The sequence below is a fragment of the Mercenaria mercenaria genome, chromosome 9, assembly GCF_021730395.1.
Source record: "Mercenaria mercenaria strain notata chromosome 9, MADL_Memer_1, whole genome shotgun sequence".
NCBI lineage: Eukaryota > Metazoa > Mollusca > Bivalvia > Venerida > Veneridae > Mercenaria > Mercenaria mercenaria.
The window spans coordinates 76,950,341-76,958,154 of record NC_069369.1 but is presented as its reverse complement, the minus strand read 5'-3'; the positions used below and the strand labels follow the sequence as shown (position 1 = coordinate 76,958,154).

Here is a 7,814-nt window from a genome sequence, read left to right as displayed (position 1 = left end):
GTAAGTGCTTTCAGAATTCTCACGTACGCAATGATAATTATGTTATAATTTCAGGTTTTAATAAGAAAAATGGAAAAGTGTTTAAAGATAAAAGCAGCTGCGGTTTTTTGGTAAGAAAAATATTTTTCTCTTAGAATTCCAGAATGCTGTATTGCATTTTTCTCTGTGCCTGTTTCATTGTTTGTGTGTTGTGTTGGGTGTTAAAAGTCATTCCTACACAATTTAGGTCATGTCCCCGTGGATCGTCGGATAGAACATGGACTGTCCGCAAGCTTGCTGGAGAACTTCCTCACATGGATTTCGAACTGCTAACAATTATAATGCGTAACAAGAAATTCGGTACCAGCGCTCTTAACCACCAAGCCAAGGATGTCCACGATAGTTGTTTTTTTGTGACCTCTTTCTAAAACAACGCAATCTGTACTTGTCTAGACCCTTACTTTATTCACATTTTCATATTTCTTTTTTTTGTCTATTTTAAAGGGCAGTGTATGTATGAAGACAGTTCAGAACCATGCATTTTAAGTCCACAACCTGCATGATCTGCGAACTGGAGCCTGCCTTCTTCCATCGACTTGAAGGGTGGGAGTCATGTCTTCTTCAATCTGCAACCTACACGACCAAAAGGCCGGGACACATGTCTTCTTCCATCTGCAACGTGCCGGAGGCAACGGTGAGCCTATCTCATAGATGTTAAAATGGTAAATGGCTACTTTATGCTGTGGCAAAACAAAAACATCAACTTAGCAATAGAACCAGCAACAACAGAATCTTACAAAAAAAATTGATCGATGAAAACTAATTTTGGATTAAAGTTCGACGGAAACAACCACTTGCATACCAGAGGTCTGCCATGGTTCCTCGGTTCGTCTCGGGATTTTGACAAACCTCTGATGGATGAGAATGCATTTTATAAGGTCTAGTAAAAGTTTAGATTCAAACTGAAAATGTGAAATCTTCTTTAACACCCAAATAAAGAGACAATATATACGTGTTTTTGCAAAAGCCAGTGTCAAGTATGAAGAAAGAAGATCTTTGTATTTCAAAACTTAGCAGCAAGAAATTAATCTGACAGCATGTGATTCTAACAGAGGCTGCATGGGCTTTTAATACTTCAAGGTGGTGTGTTATATAAATGGATGTATACATGGTTGACGGTATTTGTTTAACACCATAATTCATTACGTACATGAGAAATGAAACAGTCAAACCTGTTCTTAAGATACCTGTGAACACTGACCACCTGTATTTAAGAAAACATTACTTTAATAATGTCCGTTTTTCATAACTGAAGATGTGGATAAAGACCACCTGCAAAAATATCCTCCTTCAGCTCTACAAAACATGGTCTACCGATACAAGAACCAGCTTATACCAAAGTTCCATCTTGGTGGTGGCTCTTTTCTCCTTTCCCAGACTAAATATATACTTTAGTCGTTGTAGTGAATAGAAGCATAATAAAATGTAGTCATATCTTGGACACGATGAGAAATCCCGGTGAATTTTCTGTGATTTTTTTTCCATCTTGGCTCCTCTTACACTGACGATTTTTTAAAATTCCAAATCGGATATTTACTCTTTACAACGGACAGGCAAAATGCTCGGCAACAAAGTATTAATCATAAAATGCGTTTGTGTAACAGAACAACTACAGTTAGAAACTGTTTAAACCGTCCGTCGTAAGGTTTGAACTGGGGGTATTTACGTAATGTTTCACCTACCGAAAATAGTTCCTTTCTATTACAGTGTAAGCGGGGCCAGCAATTCATTAATTTTCGAGTAACATCATTTAATACCATTAACGAAGGAATGAGTGTAACATTACCTGTGTAAATAATCATCTTAGTTATTTTATGGTGCATGAGAATCATCTATCATTTTATGTATGTTCAAAAATATTGGTATTTGAATTTCTGTACAGCGACGCAGATACGGCCATTTTGTATAACTGATAATATTTTTGTCACTTTTTAACATCTTCACATATGAGTACATGCAAAGAGCGAGTGATACATTCTTTGAAAAAAGATCAAAAATGTGCTTTTCTAGGGACCTTCCAAAAAGGGTACTGAGCAGCGACTTTCCATAACTTATAAAATATTAAAGTCAATGAAACTTTAAGCGGTTGCCTTTGTTAAATATCTTTTTTGTTACAAAAGGGGGTTCTGCATGACTGGTCGCTAGAAAAATACAGTTTTGGCCAAATCATAAATAAATACTGCAGTTCCGAATTACGGGTATATTAAATTTTGTACCAAGCAGACGACCGTAGAAAACATCCGTTTCTTGTCGTCTTGCTGAAACAAATTTAATGCGGAGAATACAGGACCGGTGAAATTTCATATTTTAGTGTTAATCTGTTTTGTCATTAGTGTAACAATAAGCATGATTGAATGAATTTTGTCAGTAATGTTAAAATGACGTCATGGTATAAATGGCGTAGTGAATCTATCGTTATGTCGTAAGAACACACATTTTAAAACTTTATACAACTGAAAGATAAATGCTATGAAAGACTCGTACTAATTCTAGATCTAAAAATTAAAACAAATTCAGTTTCATTCTAGTACAGCTTCTCCAGATATATACATTTGTAATCTGATACATTTTTAGTGCTGATACTTTTAGGGCATACACACAGGACTGTTGACTGAAAATTTGGTATCGATGTATCAGCTGATACATATCGACAATACATCGATGTACCGACCTTGCTCTTATGCAGCCAAGGTTAAATAACAATTTTGCACCAGAATTTTATAAGTTCATGTTCTTTTGAGTATTCATGGGGGGAGTATATTTTTTGCAAGTTTGTGATTTTTTTCTAATTATACGGTTATTCCAGTATCCTGTTTCGATATATCATTGACATGAAAATATCGCCTATACATCGATATCAAAATTAGCGATGGCAGCTTTACTTGTTCATCTATTGATATTTTTGTACTGGTATATATATATAAGTTTAATTCATTACTCCTATATAAAGGTTATTGACCTGTATTCATGTGGTAACTTTATACTCTTACACTATGAATAAGTATTTTCCAAATGACATACTAATGGATCACATTAAGATATAATTTTGTTTCGGTCAAATGATAAATTACAATTGTGGCAATTAAATTATGTACATCAAGAGATATATTCTTTGTATAATAATTATAGAAGTAAGAAAGTTTTCTCTTCTTTTTTTTCATAAGCAACTAGATAAAGACCTATATGTTTTTTACAAAAATTGTGGAAAATCAGAAATAGGACTGGCGTCATCCTTGTAAGTTCAGAACCTTATTTCTCAGGATTTTTCTCTCAAAAAAAAAAAAAAAAAAAAATACACCCCATATACCCCTGAATAAACACTCCAGGAGCATTACATTTGGCGAAGTGCTTGAAGTCCCTATTTAGGTGCCAACTTTAAAAAAAATACAAATTTCAAAATGAATACAAGGATAATCCCAGCTTCTAATGAATCTTAACCATTTACCAAACTAAGCGGACTAAAAATCTCTATGGCATATGGCAAATATGGGTGGGCATTTAGTAGGAGGAATATGTTACATAAATATACTACTGTAAGCTACCGGTACCATAATTATATACTTGGTTCAAGCAACACTCCTTTTTATTTTACAAAATTCAGTAGGAACAGATAGTATTACGACTATGTTATACAATCCTTATTTGTCATATAAAATTAGTTATCACTAGCCATGATTCCTGACAATGTGGTATTTGATGATTTGTAGTTATTTCATATATGGAGAAGAATTTATATAAGTTTTAAATAACTTGTTTTCCGATTCCATTAATTTCATGCATCTATTGTTGTATACCATGTATGTCAAACTTGCTGAAATAAAGTTTAAATCAAGCTAGTACAATATCTAAAACTATGAAGCATATTTTAGTTATGGATATCCAAAGCAAGTCATTTATTTTGACCTTCCCTTTGACTTTTATCTGTTCAAATTTTATTTGTTTTTGTTCCTTTTGTAGCCAGTAAGCAAGATAATGTAATATGTATATATCACAACAGATGTAATTTTATTTAAATGAATTCAATTTGCGATTTCTCTGTTAAATTAATTTCACAGTTCCATTATTTGATGAATGCAATGTGTTACTATTGAGTGAATTTGATGTGACATTGTTAGGTAATTTCATAGTTCCATTATTTAATGTTTGCAATGTGCTATTATTGAGTGATTTCAATAGAAATTAGAAATTGGATGTGCCATTGTTTATTTAACTTCATAGTTCCATTATTTGATGATTGCAATATGCTACTCTAGAGTGAATTTTTTTTTGTTTGTTTTGGGTTTAACGCCGTTTTTCAACAGTATTTCAGTCATGTAACGGCGGGCAGTTAACCTAACCAGTGTTCCTGGATTCTGTACCAGTACAAACCTGTTCTCCGCAAGTAACTGCCAACTTCCCCACATGAATCAGAGGTGGAGAACTAATGATTTCAGACACAATGTCGTTTATCAAATAGTCACGGAGAACATACGCCCCGCCCGAGGATCGAACTCACGATCCCGCGATCCGTAGACCGACGCTCTACCTACTGAGCTAAGCGGGCGGGCTCTAGAGTGAATTGGATGTGCCCTTGTTTAGTTTATTTCATAGTTCCATTCATCTAACGAATGCAGTGTGCTACTTTTTGGTGAACACGATGTGCCATGGTTTAGTTAATTTCATAGTTTCATTATTAGATGCTTGCAATATGCTACTATAGAGTGAATTCGATGTGCCATATATAAAAACAACACTTGTTCAGATTGTCCTATTTATCTAGTGTATTCATTGTGCTATTATTTTAGCAAATATAGATTATAATATATTACACAATTATTTAATGATTTCAACATGCCATCATTCATTTGTGAATTCTATGTGCCATAGTTATTGTTTATATTTCCATTATATTTCAAAGATACTGTGTAACAAAGTTACAAAATGTAGTACTCTGTAACACTTAACTTTAGCGGTATTTTTATTACGGCACTACTGGCAGACAAAGTCTGTTGTGCAAAATAATTCTCAACCAGTCTGTGAACAGTTGAATTTGGACGTACCCACTACAGACTTAAATCAAAACTGCGCCAATATGTGGAACTAAATACTTTTCTTAAAACTGCCAAATTCTGATGTTATACAGTAAAACTGCTGAAGAATGCTTATATATTGTTCTAAATTAAATGAATTTCTAAAACAAACGCTGCACTAAAAAAAAATTATTATTGTCACTCAAAAGGAGACACTCAGGATTATTTTTCAGATATTTGAATGTAAGAATTATTTGCAAATATGTTCTTTTCAATATAGATATAAATTTTTCTTCATGTTTATTGGCTTTATTTGGTGATAGTTTTTAGGAGTTTAAGTTCAATCCATAGTAAACGCTAGAAACTTATGACTTGAATTTTTAAAGTTACTTCCTTTGCAAAGTGATTTATAAATCAAAGACCTTGAAGCTCTATCAATAGTTATATATGCATTATCATATCCCAACCACTTAATATACTACTTCAAGAGATCTAACCTGCATATATATTTCATTGATGGAGCTTCAAACACCTGTGGTATAAATATATCATTTTATGTAAGACTTAGCACTTACATAAGCTAGCAGGGAAATAAAATGTAATTCCATATCATACTGTGTATTCTACAAAATAATTTATATTCCACTAGTTAATCATTTGAAACACATTACCATGCTTAGAAATTAACTGCATCCAGAGTTTAAATTCTGAAATTAAGTTGAATTTTCTATTGTATGTTTTCTGCTTAATTTAAAAGAATACTTAGTATGGTATATTGTGAAAACCTTCAACTTTTGGGGGCATTAAATCACTCTGGCTTAGGTGGAAATAACTATTTTTGTGGGTATATAAATATCAAGACTTTATTTTTTAAAGATATTAATATGAATGGAAATTTCATGTGTTTGCTGGGATTTAATTTTGGTGGATTGACACCAGGAAATTAATATTAATGATTTCATGAAAACTAATGATTTCAAATTGTTGTTTTTCATATCCTTAACAAAGTGTTCCCTGGATTTCTTTAGTCCATGAGCCCAGTAAATTCAATTTACTGTTTACTTCATGTTGTTCCAAAACTTGTCCAAAACTCAAGAAATTCTACAGAACTTATTATAGTCATAGAAACTACAGTTGAAACTGTCCTTGAGCAGCCACTGGTAGGGGACTAATAAAGCTTAACAAAGCATCCATTCCATATGAGGTAAACTTTCTGATAGTTGGGAAGATAAAGCCTCTGAAATAGCATGACAGAACCTCTGAATTTTCTGCTAGTATACTAGATAAGACCTTCTTAAGTGACTTTGACAGCTGAATACTACAAATAAAGTCCATAATGATTTTTTATTTATGATATATGAGCCGTGCCATGAGAAAATCAACATAGTGGGTATGCGACCAGCATGGATCCAGACCAGCCTGAGCATCCGCGCAGTCTGGTCAGGCTCCATGCTGTTCACTTTTAAAGCCTACTGGAATTGGAGAAACTGTTAGCGAACAGCATGGATCCTGACCAGACTGCGCGGATGCGCAGGCTGGTCTGGATCCTTGCTGGTCGCAAACCCACTATGTTGGTTTTCTCATGGCGCGGCTCATATGAGGATGTATAATAGTTGCTTTGAGAATGCAGTAATAACAATAACAATTCTAAAGGGTTCATACATACAAGTACACATACTTACAAAAATAGTACTATAATAACATAATGTTTTATATCAAAAATCTTAGTAATGACAGTAAAAGAAACAGCGTTCCAGGATTCCTTACACAATATGGGGCTGCGGAAATGACAACTTCTCCACATCAAACAACAGTTTTGAGGGCAATTGAGTGGAATTTACATTAGTAGCTCTTTTATTGCCAATTTCATAATTATGTTTCAAATTACAAAGCATAAGGTTTTCAGGATGTCATAGATATGAATTTCCTGAAAGCCATATGTTTTCCAAGACGACTGAGTACAGACAATATATCAAAGTCCACATATTCTCTATAATTCATGTTTAGAAGTTGTAAATTACTTGATGAAACAGGACAATCTCTGAAACCTTGTTAAATGAATGCGATATTTAAACATATTACTGCTGAAAGCAGTGAAAACTCCCAACAATAATGAAAACAAGAGGGTCATGATGACCGTATATCGCTCACCTGTTAACCTTGGCAAAGGAATCATCAAGATAACAAGAGCTATCCTTAAGATAGCCAATGCTTGACTATTCGAATTATTGTCCCAGAAGCAGGAAAGTATTACCCTAAATGTTAAAATATCTATAGAGTTTCAATCCAGTATCTGCATTTGTTTTGGAGATACATGGTTCATACAGGACTTTGCAAAAAAAATTCAAGGACTTTTCAAGGACTTTTTATCGATTTTCAAGGACTATTTTAATTCCTTTAAATCTTAAATTACAAAACCATTTAGGCTCTTCATAAGGCATTATGATAGAAGAAAAGTTACAGAACAGTTTTATTTTCCATAAGCTACAATAGCATATCTTAACCTTTATGAGATCTTCAATGGGATTACCTTTTATGAGCTATATTTGCCTGTATACATACTAGTACATGTTTCTTATAAGTCTTTCAAGCTCTCAAGACTAGTTTTCAATTTGTCCTCAAGGGACTTTTCGTGTGTGATTTCAACGCACTTTCTCCCATTGTTCCGACATCAATGAGTTTATCACACAAAGTACAAATACACTTATGCTTGTCCGACTTAAACTCCTTTAACCACGATGAATAATCATCCTGTGTAAGCCATTT

The 7,814-nt window shown here is 33.5% G+C and overlaps 1 long non-coding RNA gene across 1 annotated transcript; it reads left to right on the top strand.

Annotated features, from left to right (window-relative positions):
• Nucleotides 1–6,019, top strand: LOC123547525 (uncharacterized). Its single transcript, XR_006685667.2, has 2 exons — nt 1–110; nt 484–6,019. It is a non-coding gene; the product is annotated as an uncharacterized LOC123547525 (long non-coding RNA).
• Nucleotides 6,020–7,814: the final 1,795 nt, after the last annotated feature.